Source organism: Artibeus jamaicensis, unplaced genomic scaffold (assembly GCF_021234435.1).
Source record: "Artibeus jamaicensis isolate MK-2021 breed Jamaican fruit bat unplaced genomic scaffold, CSHL_Jam_final contig_464, whole genome shotgun sequence".
NCBI classification, from domain to species: domain Eukaryota; kingdom Metazoa; phylum Chordata; class Mammalia; order Chiroptera; family Phyllostomidae; genus Artibeus; species Artibeus jamaicensis.
Genome location: NW_026521842.1, coordinates 343,290 through 360,177, shown reverse-complemented (window position 1 = coordinate 360,177; position 16,888 = coordinate 343,290). Strand labels below are relative to the sequence as shown.

General features: G+C 38.8%; 1 protein-coding gene and 1 pseudogene across 5 annotated transcripts in view; one reads left to right on the top strand and one right to left on the bottom strand.

The window, feature by feature from the left end:
• ZNF567 (zinc finger protein 567) overlaps positions 1-16,888 on the top strand; it is a 60,909-nt gene that overhangs the window by 32,791 nt on the left and 11,230 nt on the right. The window lies entirely within an intron of this gene.
• Positions 8,742-9,176, bottom strand: LOC128627643 (40S ribosomal protein S23-like; annotated as a pseudogene).

Below are 16,888 nucleotides of genomic sequence, written 5' to 3'. Positions count from 1 at the left end.
TTCAAGGACAGATATTTTACCTCCTCGGTTAAATTTACTCCTAGGCATTTTATTTTATTTTTTTGATCAATTGTAAATGATATTGTGTTAATTTCTCTTTCTGATAGTTTATTATTGGTGGATAAAATGCAACTGATTTCTGAATATTAATTTTGTATCCTGCTACTTTACTGAATTTATTTATCAATTCTAGTAGTTTCATAGTGGAATCTTTAGGATTCTCTTTATGTATTATTTTTCATTTAGGAATAATGACAGTTTTATATCTTTCCAATTTAGATGCCTTGTATTTTTTTTCTTGCCTGATTGCTATAGCTAGGACATTCAATACTATGTTAAAGAAGAGTCGCAAAAGTGAACATACCTGTCCTGTTCCTGATTTTAAGAAAAACAGTTGTAGCATTTCCCTGTTGAGTGTATTGTTAGCTGTGGGTTTGTCATATATGGCGTTTATTATGTTGAGGTATTTCCTTCTATTTCCACCCACTTCACAGTACTTTTATCAGAAGTGGGTGCTGGATTTTTAAAAATGCTCTTACTACATCTATTGATATGATCATGATTTTTAGCCTTCATTTTGTTTATGTAGTTTATTATTATGTAATTGATTTGCAGATATTGAACCATCTTTGCATTCCCAAACTAAATGCTACTTCATTATGCTATATGATCTTTTTAATGTATTGCTGATATTTTTTAATGTTTTATTGATTATGCCATTACAGTTATCTCATTCTCCCCTTCATTTTTCTCCACCCTGCACACCCCCTCCCCTCCACACCCCCCTTTAATTCATGTCCAGGTGTCACAAGTTCTCTAGATTCTATAGTTCCCATACTATTCTTGCCCTCCCCCTGTCTATTCTCTACCTACCATCTATAATACTTATTCTCTGTACCTTCTCCCCCCTTCCCTTCCTTCCACTCCCCTGTTGGAAACCCACCATGTGATCTCATTTCTATGATTCTGCTCCTGATTTAGCTGTCTGCTTAGTTTGCTTTTGTTTTAGGTGTGGTTGTTAATAACTGAGTTTGCTGTCCTTTCACTGTCCATCTTTTTTATCTTCTTTTTCTTAGGTAAGTCCCTTTAACATTTCATATAATAAGGGCTTGGTGTTGATCAACTCCTTGAGTTTGACCTTATCTGAGAAGCACTTTATCTGCCCTTCTATTCTAAATGAAAGCTTTGCTGGATAAAACAATCTTGGATGTAGGTCCTTGCCTTTCATAACTTGGAATACTTCTTTCCAGCCCCTTCTTGTCTGTCAGGTCTCTTTTGAGAAATCCGCTGGCAGTCTGATGGGAAGTCCTTTGTAGATAACGTTCTCGTTATCTCTTGCTGCTTCTAGGATTCTCTCCTTCATTTTAATCTTGGCTAATGTAATTATGATGTGCCTTGGTGTGTTACTTCTTTGGGACTCTCTGAGCTTCCTGGATTTCCTGGAAGTCTATTTCCTTTGCCAGATTCGTGAAGTTCTCATTTATTCTTTGTTCAAATAAGTTTTCCACTTTTTGCTCTTCCCCTTCTGGTACCCCTGTAATTTGGATGTTGGAATGTTTAAAGATGTCCTGGAATTTCCTAAGCCTCTCCTCATTTTTTTTGAATTCTTGTTTCTTCATTCTTTTCTGTTTGGTCATTTTTTTCTTCCTTCTGGTCCACTTGATTTGATTTGAGTCCCAGTTTCCATCCCATAACTATTGGTTCCCTGTGCCTTTTGCTTCATTTCACTTCATGTAGTCTTCATTTTTTCATCTAATTTGTGACTAAAATCAGCCAGTTCTGTGAGCATCCTGATCACCAGTGCTTTGAACTGTGCATCTGATAGGTTGGTTATCTCTTGGTAGCTGAGAAGAATTGGCTCTGGGGCTTTTAGCTGTTCTTCTTGAGCCATAATATTTTGGAATGTTTGCACCTGTTATGTAGTAAGGAGCAGAGCCTGTGCGTGTTCACCAGGGTGGGTCAACCCAGTTGCTAGATTGTGACGCTATATGTAGGGGCGGGGTCAGTGAGGGGCAATGGCATTTTTTCTGCTCTCCCTCAGATTTCAGTTCCCTCTGTCACTTCCTGCAAGCCAGTTGAGCCCTTCCTGTGCTGGTTCCTGGATGTGTGGTCTTGTGCATGTTCCAGGACCCTGTGAGTCTCTCCAACAAACTCTCAGTGAACCTGGGAGCCTCTCCTTGCACTTCGACCCCCAAAAGTTTTTCTTATTGGTGCTTTTAGGCTTTATTTCCCAGTGCTGGGGCCCTGGTTTGTGCAGTCTGTCTCATTGCTCACTCCTTTGCCTGGTTTATCTGTGTGTGAATATGTGACCGCAGTCAGTCAGCTGCCTTGCACCCTCACTGGGTCCGCTTGTTACCACCCCACGCCTGGGATCTGCCAACCGCCGCCTGCGTACCAGGGTTGATCCAGCCGCTTTTTCCTTTTATGACCCCTCTCAGCCAGCTGCCAACTCTGCCCCTCTTACCAGTCTGGATGAATGGTTCATTTTTGTCGAACGTCAGCACAGTTCAATTTTCTCTTTGTTTTGGTTGTATTCTGGTTTCTAAATTTTTGTTGTTCATAAACTTGGTTGTGTGAGGAGGTACAGTGTTTCCACCTACGCCTCCATCTTGGCCAGAAGTCTGTTGCTTATATTTTATTGTATCTGCGTTCATCAGGGTTAAGAACTGATGAACATGGATGCAGTAAGGTATTGCCTCTGATTTTCTTTTTTGTTAATACTTTTGTTTGGTTTTAGAATCAAGGTAATGCTTGCCTTTCCTCCTCATGCATTTTTTTTTAATTCCTTGGGAAGGATAGTCCTTAATTCCTCTTTGAATGTTTGAATTCCACCTGTGAAGCCATCTGATCTAGGGCTTTTGATTGTTGGAATTTTTTAAATTACTGATTCAATTTTGTTGGTCATAATTGGTCTGTTCAGATTTTCTGTTTCTTGATTCAGTTTTGAAAGATTGGATGTTTCTAGGAACTTATCCATTTTTTCCAGATTGTCCAGTTTGTTGGCCTATAATTGTTTGTTGCATTTTCTTATAATCCTTTGTATCTCTGTGGTTTCAGTTCTCACCTCTCCTCTTTCATTACTGATTATATATGTGTTGGGGTCCTCTCCTTTTTGTCTGATGAGTCTTGTTAAAGGTTTGTCTCATTCATCTTTTCAAAGAACCAGATCTTGATTCTATTGACCTTTTTATTTTTTTTTACAGTATTTCGTTTATTTACACTGATTTTTTTTTCACTTGGGCCTTGTTTGTTGTTCCTTTTTTAGTTCTTTTTTTTAAAATATTTTTATTTATTTTTAGAGAGAGGAGATGGGAAGGAGAAAGAGTGGGAGAGAAACATCAATGTGTGGTTGCCTCTCATGTGTCCCCTACTGGGGACCTGGCCTGCAACCCAGGCATGTGCCCTGACTGGGAATCAAACTGGCAACCCTTTGCTTCACAGCCCGTGCTCACTCCACTGAGCTACACCAGCCAGGGCCCTTTTTTAGTTCTTTAGGAATAATGTTACATTATTTATTTGAGATGCTTCTGGTTTCATGAGGTAGGCCTGTATTGCTATGAATTTTCCTCTTAGGATTGCTTTCACTGTCCCAGAGATTTGGGATTATTACATTTTCACTTTCATGTGTATCAAGGTAACCTTTCTTCCTTGATCTCGTTTTAACTGATTCAGTGTTAGTAGCATGTTATTTAACCTCTGTGTGTGTGTTTTTGTTTTTTTTCCTTATAAATACCATTATGGTCAGAGAAGATGCTTTATATGATTTCAGTCTTCTTTGACTTACTGAGAATTCTTTTGTAGCTGTTTTGATCAAGGACAGATACCATGATCTCACCTATAAGTGGAACTTCATCAAGAAAACAAACAAGCAAGCAAAATATAACCAGAGGCACTGAAATAAAGAACAAATTGACAGTAGCCAGAGGAGAGTGTGAGAGAGAGATGATGAGGGAAAGTAGGGGAAGGGCCATCAAGGAACATTTGTAAAGGACACATGGACAAAGCCAAAGAGGGTAGTTTCAAGGATAGGAGGTAGGGATAGGTAAGATGGAGTGGCATAGTGGGGTAAAAATGGAGACAGTACTTAAACAACGATAAAAAAATCAGCTCCTTCATTTCTTGATCCTTTTATTTATTCTGTTACTTTCTGTCATTTATTTCTTCTCTGATCTTATTTCCTTCCTTCTACTTACTCTGGCCTTTGTTTGTTGTCATTCCTCTAGTTCTTATAGATATAGTATTAGGTTGTTTGAAATGTTTCTATCTTTTTTAGATTGGCTTCTATCACTACAAACTTTCCTCTGAGGACTGCCTCCACTGTGTCCCATAGGTTGCAGGCTTTTGTGTGCTCATTTTCATTCGTTTTGAGAAAGTTTTTGATTTCTTCTTTGATCTCTTTATTATCACTTTCATTGTTTAATAGCATGCTGTTCATCTGGCTGGTGGGCTCAGTGGATTGAGTGCTGGCCTGCAAACCAAAGGGTTGCTGGTTCGATTCCCAGTCAGGGCACATGCCTGGGTTGAAGGCCAGTTCCCAGCAGGGGATAAACAAGAGGCAACCATACATTGATATTTCTCTCCCTCTCTCTTTCCCTTCCCCTCTGTCTAAAAATAAATTAATTAAATCTTTTTTTAAAGAATATTATACAAGAGAGAAAAGAGAATGTGAGATATCTACCATAAGTAAAAATGATTTCAAGAGGATGGAGGAGAAAAGTAATGAGTAAGGAATAGAACCCAGGCTAAGAAATGGGAAAACATTAAAATAAAATTCCTAACTCAACTGATCAAGGGCATGGGGAAGGCAAAGTGGTATTAGATGGGGAGAGTAGCCTATGGGATTTTAAAGTACACACAAGTAGTGAACAAATAGGAATTCCAGTGGACAAGAACAGCAATAACTGTGATATGCTCACCCAGCTAGCCACAATATATAAAGGTGGAAAGGAAATAATACCACTATAAGAGGGGGAAAAAGAATGTGAGCTGACTTAAGGAAGGAAGAGTGCTTTTGTGAGGATAGATGGAGGAGAAATAATAGGAGTAAGTAACATGGTGTAGCATGAGAGAAAGTAAAGTTTACAACAACAATAAGAAAAATCAGGAAGAAGGCAAAATGGAGTAAGGTCAGGGAAGGGTGCTATGTGGGATTTGAAATAAAAATAATATGAGAAAAATATATAATCTGAGTAAAAGAATAAAAATGAAAGACCAAGAATGGTTAGTTGTAATACAATTGAAGCAAAAGAAGAAATATTAAAAGACTATGTGAACGGAAAAAAAGACAAAAGAAAGGAAAAAAAACATTTAAGTTCTGGGGAAAAACAAAGTGAAATTCTTCTCAGCTATTGGTGTTCACCCACTGACTTCTTTCTGGATCTGCCTCTGTTTTTTATCAGCTCAAGGTTCCAGGGTTGTTTGTCCAACTTCTGGCAACACCGCCTATATCTCCTTCACTTGCCTCTGAAGGGAGCTTCTGTTGCTATTGAGAGAGTGAGGCCTCTATGTCTCCCCTGGGGGACACTGTTCAGTCTTCTGGGAAAATTGTGGGTGCATTCCCCCTGCCTCTACACTTCCTGTCTTATTCTGTCCCAGTTTATTTTCAGTAACATACAGTTTCTGATTAAATAGCTGCCCATTTCATGGGGGCAGGGTACAATCTATATGTCAGCTCTCTTCTTGGTGTAGACAGCAGCTCTGTGTGTGAGCTGAAGCTGGGTGGCATGTTGAATCCCCCTTGCTGCACACTTTCTGAACTCCCAGCTTTGATGGCCTCAGTGAAATAGGGCCCTAGGACCCAGTATACTATGTTTCCCTGTGAGGAGTTCAATATGGTCCCTTTTAGGTATTCTTCTTGCTGTCTTACTCTAGTGGAAATGCCCTCTGCAGAGGTTTTTAGTCTGCCCAACCAGTTTTGTAGATCTTCAGTGGAAGATCAGCTCCTGCAGGAGGTGGGGGCTGGGCTCAACCTTCCCCTCTGGAAGGTTCCACCAAGGAAGGGAGCCCAGCCTGGCCTCAAATAATCTCAGGTACACAGCTCCCAGCTCACTGCCCTGACAGCACACTGAGGCCTGCACTCTCCACTCTGCACCTCTAAGCCCGGGCTGGGGTTACCTGGAGCAGAAAAACCATCTTCCTTTGTACCCCTCTGATCAATCTTCCCAGATATACTGAGTGGGAGCAAATTGCACCTACAAAGCTCCCTTGTTGGCAGGGCAGCAGCATGTGCAGAGTCCCTGCCCAGCATTCCTCAGCTCCCCTTTAATAAAAGTCTCTCTGGATTCTCCCACTGCAGTACCGAGCCACTGTCCAGCTTTCTACACACTCCACCTCTCCAAAAATCAAGAGTTTATTGCAGTCATGGCCAGGCATGGCCCAGCTTCTCCAGAACCAAGTGCAGACTGTATCTCTCAGTCTCTGGCATTCTCCCAGTCATTGTCCGTCACTGCAGCTAGGGTGTGCCACTAGTTGTGTGTATGTGTGTAGTCTGATTCACCCCAATGACTTTTTGTATCCAAGTTGCTAATGGCCCAGATCTGGGGATTCCCCGCCCTGGGAGGGAAGGGATAGGCTGCTATCTCTGACCAGGCTCTCCATGGATGCAGGCACTGCAACTACGTGCATCACAGCAACTACGTGCATCACAGCAGCCACTGCTGCCCGCGCCAGGCCCAGGGACTTTTCCTATCTACCTGTAAAATCTTATGACCACCCATTTGAATCATCCTCTGTACTCTTTGGCTTCCAAACTTCATATCAGCTAAGATTCCATTGACTGTTAACTTTGTTTTTAGGAAGATCTGTTAAGTATCTGAGCTGGGTACAAGAGTGAGCAGACTTGGCTCCCATCTATTTTGCCACCAACTTCTGAATCTTATCCACTCATTTTGGGATAGACATTTTTTTGCACTTTTGACTATAATTAATGACACTTTTGTGAACATTTACAGAAGAAAATTTCTGCGTGGACTGTCTTGTTTTTTTTTTTTAATTTATTTTTTAAAATTGATTATGCTGTTACAGTTGTTCTATTCCCCCCTTCATTCCCCTCCACCCTGCCCCCCCTCCCCACCATTACCCCCCTTTAGTTTATGTCCATGTGTCTCAAGTCCTTTAGGTTCTATATTTCCCATGCTATTCTTGCCCCCCCATCTATTTTCTATCTACTGTCTATGCTACTTATTTTCTGTACCTTCTCCCCCCATCTCCTCCTCCCACTCCCCTGTTGCTAACCCTCCTTGAGATCTTCATTTCTATGTTTCCACTCCTGATCTAACTGTCCTTTTAGTTTGCTTTCGTTTTAGGTGTGGTTGTTAATAACTGTGAGCTTGTTGTTCTTTCACTGTTCATGTTTCTTTAACTTCTTTTTCTTAGATAAGTCCCTTTAACATTTCATATAATAAGGGCTTGGTGATGATGAACTCCTTGAATTTGATCTTATCTGAGAAGCACCTTATCTGTCCTTCCATTCTAAATGAAAGTTTTGCTGGATAGAGCAATCTTGGTTGTAGGTCTTTAGATTTCATGACTTGGAATATTTCTTTGCAGCCCCTTCTTGCCTGTAAGGTCTCTTTTGAGAAATCTGCTGACAGTCTGATGGGGACTCCTTTGTAGGTGATTGTCCCCTTAGCTCTTGCTGCTTCTAGGATTCTCTCCTTCATTTTAATTTTGGCTAATGTAATTATGATGTGCCTTGGTGTGTTTCTTCTTGAGTCCAACTTTTTTGGTACTCTCTGAGCTTCTTGGATTTCTTGGAAGTCTATTTCCTTTGCCAGATTGGGGAAATTTTCTTTTATTATTTGTTCAAATAAGTTTTCCACTGGTGGCTGTGCCTTTCCCCTTCTGGTACCCCTATAATTCAGATATTGGAGCATTTAAAGATGTCCTGGAGGTTCCTAAGACTCTCCTCATTTCTTTGAATTCTTGCTCCTTGACTCTTTTCTGTTTGGCCATTATTTGGTTTCTTCTGGTCCACTCCATTGATTTGAGTCCCAGTTTCCTTTTCATCGCTATGGGTTTCCTGTGGGATTCCATTCATTTCCATTAGTTTAGCCTTCATATGTTTCTCTAATTTGTGGCTATAATCAACCAGATCTGTGAGGATCCTGATGACCAGTGTTTTAAACTGTGCGTCTGAGAGTTTTGCTATTTCTTCGTCGCTTAGATTTATCTCTGGGGCTTTGAGGTCTTCCTGCGACATTTTTGGTCTGTTCTGTTCAGTGGGAGAAGCGGCGCCTTGGACTCCCAGGTCGCTGGGTTGTGACGCTGTATGTGGAGGCGTGGTCAGAGCGGGACACTCCCTCGCCTGTCCGCTCACGCGCAGATAGGCGACCGCAGTCAACACGCAGCACCGCCTCCCCACTGTCTCCTCTGCAGTCGCTCACCTGGTGGGTTGCTCGGTCACTCACTAGGTCCAATCCTGCGTTTGGAACCCGTGCGTCTAGATTCCGCGCCTGGGTCCGACCGGAGTCCTCCTGTGCAACCCCTCACCAGACTCCAGTTTCGCCCCTTACCGGTCGGGCTGAAGAATTTGTTGTTAACGGACTTCCGAAAAGTTCAATTTTCCGTGTTCTGGTTGTGTTTTCTGATGCTAATATTTAGTTGTCCCTAAATTTGGTTGTGTGAGAAGGCACGGCACATCCACCTATACCTCCATCTTGGCGGAAGTCTCTGTCTTGTTTTTTAAAAAGATTTAGTGTAATAGTCCCATTAATTTTTTTTTTGTAAATGAAAATTTATTCTTACTGTGTTTTTACCATCAGATCTAATGATCTTGGTCTTTCCTTCCTGCCTTTGTGTAAGGCAAAAAGAGAGACATTGACTATTTTAACAACCTTTGTGACCAAATCCAGCAACCAGAACTTCATTATTTTCCTCATTAAAATTCAAACAACCATCATTGGATACAAAGGCTGTATTTTTTATTTCACTTATTTTCAATTTTTTTGCATTCTTGATCAGTTAGGTCCTGATACACTTCCATATGGCAGATTTTGGCTGTTGGCCTTTAACCCCCTACTTTTCCAGCACAATTCTCTTTGCGTGAAAGCACCTCCAAAATGATTTGGCTTCAGAGTTTGCCCAAATGAGCTTTCTTGTACTGTTTATCATGCCACTTCTGATCTCAAGTGGCTCTGGAGCTTGCTGGCAATATGAAGAGCACAACACATGCCCATCCTGCCAGTGCCATAGGCCTGAGCAGAAGAGCTCTCATTAACTCTTAAATGTTTGATACAACTTATTTTGAAGACTTCTGGGTCTGGAACAATCTATGTGAAAATTTTCCAAATTGTAGACATCAGTATCTTTAATAGTGTGAGATTTCAGATTTCTTTTGTTTCAGTAACATATTTTTAAGTATATTTTATTGATTATGCTATTATAGTTTTCCCAATTTTCCCCTTTATTCCCTCCTCCCTGCACCCCCCAACCCTCCAGCATTCCCCCACTTTAGTTGATGTCCATGGATTGTACATATAAATTCTTTGATTTCTCTATTTGCTATACCATTTTTAACCTCTCCCCATGTATTTTATGCCTACCAATTATGCTTCTTATTCCCTGTATCTTCCCCCCACCATTCTTCCACTTCTCCTCCCCACTGCTGTGATACAACCCTCCATGTGATAACCATTTCTCTGATTCTGTTCCTGTTCTAGTTGTTTGATTAGTTTTTGTTTTCATTTTTTCAGGTTCAGTTGTTGATAGTTGTGACTTGTCATTTTACTGTTCATAGGTTTTGATCTTCTTCTATTCCTTAGATAAATCCCTTTAACATTTCTTATAATAAGGGCTTGGTAATGACGAACTCCTTTAACTTTGCCTTATCTGAGGAGCACTTTATCTGTCCTTCCATTGTAAGTGATAGATTTGCTGGATAGAGTAATCTTGGATATAGGTCCTTGCCTTTCATGACTTCAAATACTTCTTTCGAGCCCCTTCTTGCCTGCAAGGTTTCTTTTGAGAAATCAGCTGATAGCCTTTGGAGGTAACTGTCTTCTTTTCTCTTGCTGCTTTTAAGATTCTGTCCTTATCTTTAATTTTGGGTAACTTAATGATGATGTGCCTTGGTGTGTTTCTTTTTGGGTCCAATTTCTTCAGGACTCTCTGGGCTTCCTGGACTTCCTGGAAGTCTATTTCCTTTGTCAGACTGGGGAAATTTTTCTTCATTATTTGTTCAAATAAGTTTTCAACTTCTTGCTCTTGTTTCTCTCCTTTGGCACCCCTATGATTCAGATATTGGAATGTTTAAAGTTGTCCTGAAAGTTCCTAAGCCTCTCCTTATTTTTTTTGAATTCTTGTTTCTTTATTCTGTTCTGGTTGAATGTTTATTTCTTCCTTCTTTTCCAAATTATTGATTTGATACTCTGGTTTCTCTTCAGATCGTATAAATCTTTCGCCTTTTACCAAATCATTGATTTGAGTCCCGGTTTCCTTCCCTTCAATGTTGGTTCCCTGTATATTTTGCATTATTTCACTTTGTATAGCCTTCACTTCTTCCTTTATTTTGAATCTGTGTTCAATCCATTCTGGAGCATCCTCATTACTAGTGTTTTGGACTCTGCATCTGACAGGTTAGTTATCTCCTTGTCCCTTAATTCTTTTACTGAAGTTTTGATCTGTTCTTTCATTTGGGCCACATTTCTTTGTCTTGGTGCATGTGTTATGTTGTAAGGTGGTGGACCTTAGGTATTCACCCAGGTGAGGCAACCCTCTTTGCTGCATTGTGGTGCTGTCTGTGGCAGAGGGGCTAGGGAGGGGACAATGCAGTAACTTGCTCCACTCTAGCCCTACTTTCCAACAAACTCTCTTGTGTGAGACTGGAAGTTTCACCCTCTGTGGCCACCCCTGCAGTAGTTTACAGCTATTTGAGTCTTTAGTTTCCCACTCAGCCAGCCCTACCTCACCCATGCGTTTGGCCACCTTGCCAGGGTGTCCTCTCTGCTAGACTACCTATCTCCACCCCTCCTGTCAGTCTGGGTAACTGTTTCTTTAACTCCTTGGTTGTTGGAGTTCCATGTAGTTTGATTTTCTGGCCCTTCTGGTTGTTTATTGTTTTTAGATTGGTTGTTGTCCTTCTTTTGGTTGTGTGAGGAAGCAAAGTGTTTCTACCTACACCTCCATTTTGGCCAGAACACAGTAACATGTTTCTTTAGGGAAAATATTCATCCTTTCATCTACACTGTCTAATTTATTGCCTTTAACTAGTTTGTAATCTACCTTTGTGCCTATTTTAATATCTGTAGGATATTATTTGATAGTGGCCATATGTGACATCACTCTTTATTGTATAACCCAACTAACATTTTCTAAATTTTACAGACACTTTCAGGAATTTGATTTTGTGTTTCATTGATTTTCTTCCCTATACTTTCTATTTTACTAATTTTTGCTGTTATCTTTACTGTTTTCTTCTCACTTTGTGTTTGACTTTTTCTAAAATAAAGTTTTGAAATATTGACATTACATCTAATATGTGTTCTAATATAAGCATTTAAACTTACAAGTTTCTCTTAGCCTACTTTAACTGCATCTTTGAATATTGATCTATTTTTATTTAGTTTAATATATGTTATAAATGTTTTCATTTTCATTATTCTTTGACCCAGAATTGGTTACTTTGAAGTGTATTGTTTAATTCCCAAATATTAAGGCTGTCTAGATACATTATTTTTACTGATACCTAATTTAGTTCAGTTATGGTCAGAAAATATGCTCCATATGATTTATCTATGCATAGTCTATTTTCTCTTTGAAAAAAATGTGTTGGGAAATTATTGAAACTGGTATTCTATAACTATCATGTGAGTTAGTTATTTGTCAGAATTCTTTGAGATTCTTCATCTTTACAAATCTCCATCCTGCCCCAATCAACTTTGGTCTACCCCTTTCAGTTACTGACAAACATTAACATCAACCATGATTTGGGACTTTATAAAGTTTCATTTTACTTTTGCCAATTTTTGCTTCATGTATTTTGAAACTGTTGAAGTATGTATACATTTGTAATTGTTATATTTTTATAATATATATAGTCTTATATCATTATAAAATGTTCCTCTTTACAGTAGTAATATTCTTCAATTTGAAATATGTTTTTTGCTTTTACTACAGTCAAAACCAGCTTTACTGAGTTTAGTGTCTATATGTTCTTACCATTTGTTTTACTTTATATTTGTGTTATTTAATGTATGTCTCTTGCAGACAGAACCTATTTGAGTTGCTTTTTTATACAGTCCAATAATCTTGGCCTATTTATTGGAGTGTTATTCTATTTACACTTAATATAATTAAAGATATAGTTGAATTTAGGGCTACCATTTTCCTGTTTCCTTTCATTTACCTAACCTGTTGGGGTGGTTGGTTTTTTTGTTTGTTTTTTGTTAATCCATTAATACAGATTTTATTTTAGAGGGAAGTTTGAGATCCACAGCACAATTGAGTAGAAAGTACAGAGACTGTCAATTTACCCCCTACCCCCCCACACACATGCATATAGCCTCACCCACTATCAACATCTTACATCAGAGTGGTACATTTGTTATAGTAAAGGAACCTACACTGGCACATCATTATCCCCCAAAGTTCACAATTTACATCAGTGTTCATTCTTGGTGGTATATGTTCTGCAGATTTTGAGAAATGTATAATGACATGTATCCACCATTGTAGAATAGTTTCACTGCCCTAAAAACCCTTTTGCTGTACCATCCCTTCCTCTCCCCTAACTCTGACATCCTCTGATCTTTTCATGGCCTCCTTAATTTTGCCTCTTCCAGAATGTTGTATAGTAGCTACAATTATAAAGTATGTAACCTTTTCAGACTGGTGTCTTTCACTTTGAAATATTCATTAAGGTTTCTCCTAACCTGTTTTCGTTCATCTCTTCCTAATTTTGTTTTATTTTGTGTCAGTCAAATACATTTTAATAATATATTTTCATTACTTTATTGACATTATGGTTATCTCTATTTGTATTATTATTTTGTGGTAATTTCAAGGGATTGCAACATGCATCTTTAACCTACAATTTACTTAGAGGTAATAATAAACTAAGGAAAATACATAAATCTTATGACATTATAGATCTGTTTACTTACCTTCCCATCTTTTGGTTTTTGGGGGTTTGTTTCCATGTATGGGATATTTATGTTTGTAAATAATTGGGTTTAGAATGCTTACTTTAAAACGATATCCTACAGCCCACAGGCCAAATCCAAACTGATGCCTGCTTTTGTGCAGACTGTGAATTAGGAATGGTTTTTATAATTTAATTATTAAAAAAATGCAAAAGCAAATTAATTCTGATCCAAGAAAATTCAAATCTCAGTGTCCATTCATAAAGTTTATTTGAAACACAACTTTGCTCATACATTTCACACACTGGTTGCTATGGTTGCTTTCATGCTAAAACAGCAGAAAATGTTCACCAACACCTGCTTGACATAGTCATGTGTTTTAAAGAAAGAAGGAACCTGGCTGATATAGTTCAGTGGATTGAGCGCAGGCTTGCAAACCAGACAATTGCGGTTCGATTCCCAGTCAGGGCACATTCCTGGGTTGCAGGCCGGTTCCCTGCAGGGGACGCACAAAAGACAACCATACATTGATGTTTCTCTCCCTCTCTCCTTCCTTTCCCCTCTAAAGATAAATAAATAAATTTTTTTAAAAAAGGGAAGGAATATTTATAGTATTTTATGTATAACTTTTCTCATCTTCATTCCATCCTAAAGATCTTAGTTATCATTGGGTGACATTTTGACCTTCAACCTGAAGAACTTCCTTTAGCATTTCTGATGTTTCAATATTGCTAGTGATGAATTCTTTCAGATTGTATCTGAAAACAACTTTATGTTGCCTTTATTTTTAATAGATAATTTTGCTGAAAATATAATACTTGGTTGAAGTTATCTTTGACTTTTAGAAGTTTGATTAGGATTAAATGAGATGTGGTTTCTTCATTTTTTATTCTATTGAGGTTCATTAAGCTTTTTGGTATGTAAGTTAAAAGTTTTTGGTAACTCACTGTGTAAAAGCCATTATTACCTTAAATTTTTTTCAAACTTTCTTTATCTTTCTGGGACAGTAATTATATCTACATTGGATTACTTTGAAATTGACCCACAGATCTCCATGATTTTATTTATTTTTCCTTATTCTTCTTTCTATTCAGATTGCTTAATTTCTGTTGATCTGTTTACAGGTTGCTGATTCTTTTTTATATTTCTGATCTGTTATTGAATCTATATAGTGAATTTTTCATATCAGTCATTGTACCTTAACTCTAGAAATTTCATTTGCTACTTTCTTATAGTTTACATACTGGTACTTCATGCCAGGTTTTCCATTACTTCTTTGAAACATTTAGAACAGATGCTTTGAAGTCTGGGGGCACAAAATCCAACATTAGGACTACTAATTAGTTACTATGGCTATATTTTTCTGAATATGGGTCATGTTCAACTTTGTTTTTGTTTGTTGTTTTCTTTGCACCTGCAGTAATTTTTGCTAGGAACTTGGATATCATAAATAATATGTTATAGTAATTCAAAATCCGATACATTATTGTTCTAAGGATTATTGGTTTTTCTCCCCTAGCAGGTGGTTAGTTTATTTAGAGTCAAGTTACTCTGCCCTACTGTTTACCCCATCACCTTTCCCTTCAAGTATGAAGCAGCTAATAGATCCTTAAGCTTCTAGCTGCTGCTTTTTACCCTGGCCCTCTGAGGGTAGGTAAGTTCTCCTTTTGCTCATGTTCTTTAGCTCTCAAGCAAGGAATTGGTGAGTGCTTATATACGAAGAATTTGGGTTTTACTTTCTCCAGTTCTTTTTTCAGGGTTTTACCCTTTATACTATCCTGCTGTTCTGTCAGTCCCCATTTCTGACAGCTGAGTCTGTAAGGCTTCAGTTTTTTACTACTTGAGCTATCAGCATGTTGTAGAATGCTGGTAATCAACCAAGCAGAAATTTCAATCTCATTAAGTGCACTTCTGTTTTTCAGAACTCTTTTCTGGTGTCTTTCTCTCTGCTTTTTTCTTTTTTTTTTTTTTAAGATTTTATTTATTTATCTTTAGAGGGGAAGGGAAGGAGAGAGGGAGAGAAACATCAATGTATGGTTGCCTTTCGTGCATCCCCTGCTGGGAACTGGCCTGCAGGGAACCGGCCTGCAACCCCGGCATGTGCCCTGACTGGGAATCGAACTGTGATTGTGTGGTTCGCAGGCCTGTGCTCAATCCACTGAGCTACACCAGCCAGGCTCTCTGCTTTTTTCTTAAGCCCTCTGTGATCTCTCCAACAGTTGCTCAGTTTAACTCTCAACCTGAGAGTTAACTCAGGTTGACTCAGTGTAACTCTCAATCTGAGTTCTGGCAGAGGTTATGCTCAGATTTTACATCTCATTCATTCTATACTTCTCTGAATTTCAGAATTTATCCCGAAATATTCAGCTCATCTGCCTTTCAGTTCTGTTCTGTACCATGTTTGAAGCAGGGCACTGTGGTTTACTGCTTTATTAAGAGCTGTGGAATTTGGGGTACAGTACTTCATGAAAAAAGGCCACAAATTTAACAGTTTTACCCATTGCATTTGCTGTCTTTTGAGCATATTTCTGCTTGTTTTGGTTATTTTTCAATGCCATCTATTCATTGGTTATGATATATTGTGTTCATATTTTGTTATTATAATCTGAGGGATTATTTTCTTGGCCAATTCATACTACGATCACTGGATGCCAAAAGTCACTCTCATGTATTTTAAAATCATACTCTTCTTTTTTAAAATATATTTTATTGATTGTGCCATTACACTTATCCCATTTCCCTCCTTCTTTTTCCTCCGCCCTGCAGACCCCCTCCCCCCCTTTAGTTCATATCTATGTGTCACAAGTTCTTTAGCTTCTACATTTCCCATACTATTCTTGCCCTTCCCCTGTCTATTTTCTACCTACCATCTGTGCTACTTATTTTCTATACCTTTTCCCCCCTTCTCCTCCTCCCACTTCCCTGTTGCTAACCCTCCATGTGATCTCCATTTCTATGGTTCTGCTCCTGATCTAGCTGTCTGCTTAGTGTGCTTTTGTTTTAAGTGTGGTTGTTAGTAACTGAGTTTGCTGTCCTTTTACTGTTCATATTTTTTATCTTCTTTTGCTTAGATAAGTTCTTTTAACATTTCATATAATAAGGGCTTGGTGATGATGAGCTCCTTGAATTTGATCTTATCTGAGAAGCACTTTATCTGTCTTTCCATTCTAAATGAAAGCTTTGCTGCAATGAGCAGTCTTGGTCGTAGGTCTTTGGATTTCCTGACTTGGAATACTTCTTTCCAGCCCCTTCTTGCCTGCAAGGTCTCTTTTGAGAAATCAGCTGACAGTCTGATGGGAAGTCCTTTGTAGGTGACTGTCCCCTTATCTCTTGCTGCTTCTAGGATTCTCTCCTTCATTTTAATCTTGGCTAATGTAATGATGATGTGCCTTGGTGTGTTCCTCCTTGGGTCCACCTTCTTTGGGACTCTCTGAGCTTCCTGGACTTCCTGGAAGTCTATTTCCTTTGCCAGATTCGTGAAGTTCTCCTTTATTATTTGTTCAAATAAGTTTTCCACTCGTGGCTGTTCCTCTTCCCCTTCTGGTACCCCTATAATTCTCATGTTGGAATGTTTAAAGATGTCCTGGAATTTCCTAAGCCTCTCCTCATTCTTTCTGAACTCTTGTTTCTTCATTCTTTTCTGGTTGGATGTTTCTTTCTTCCTTCTGGTCACTCCATTGATTTGAGTCCCTGTTTCCTTTCCATCACTATTGGTTCCCTGTGCATTAGTGTAGCCTTCATTTTTTCATCTAATTTGCAACCAAAATCAACCAGTTCTGTGAACATCTTGATCACCAGTGTTTTGAACT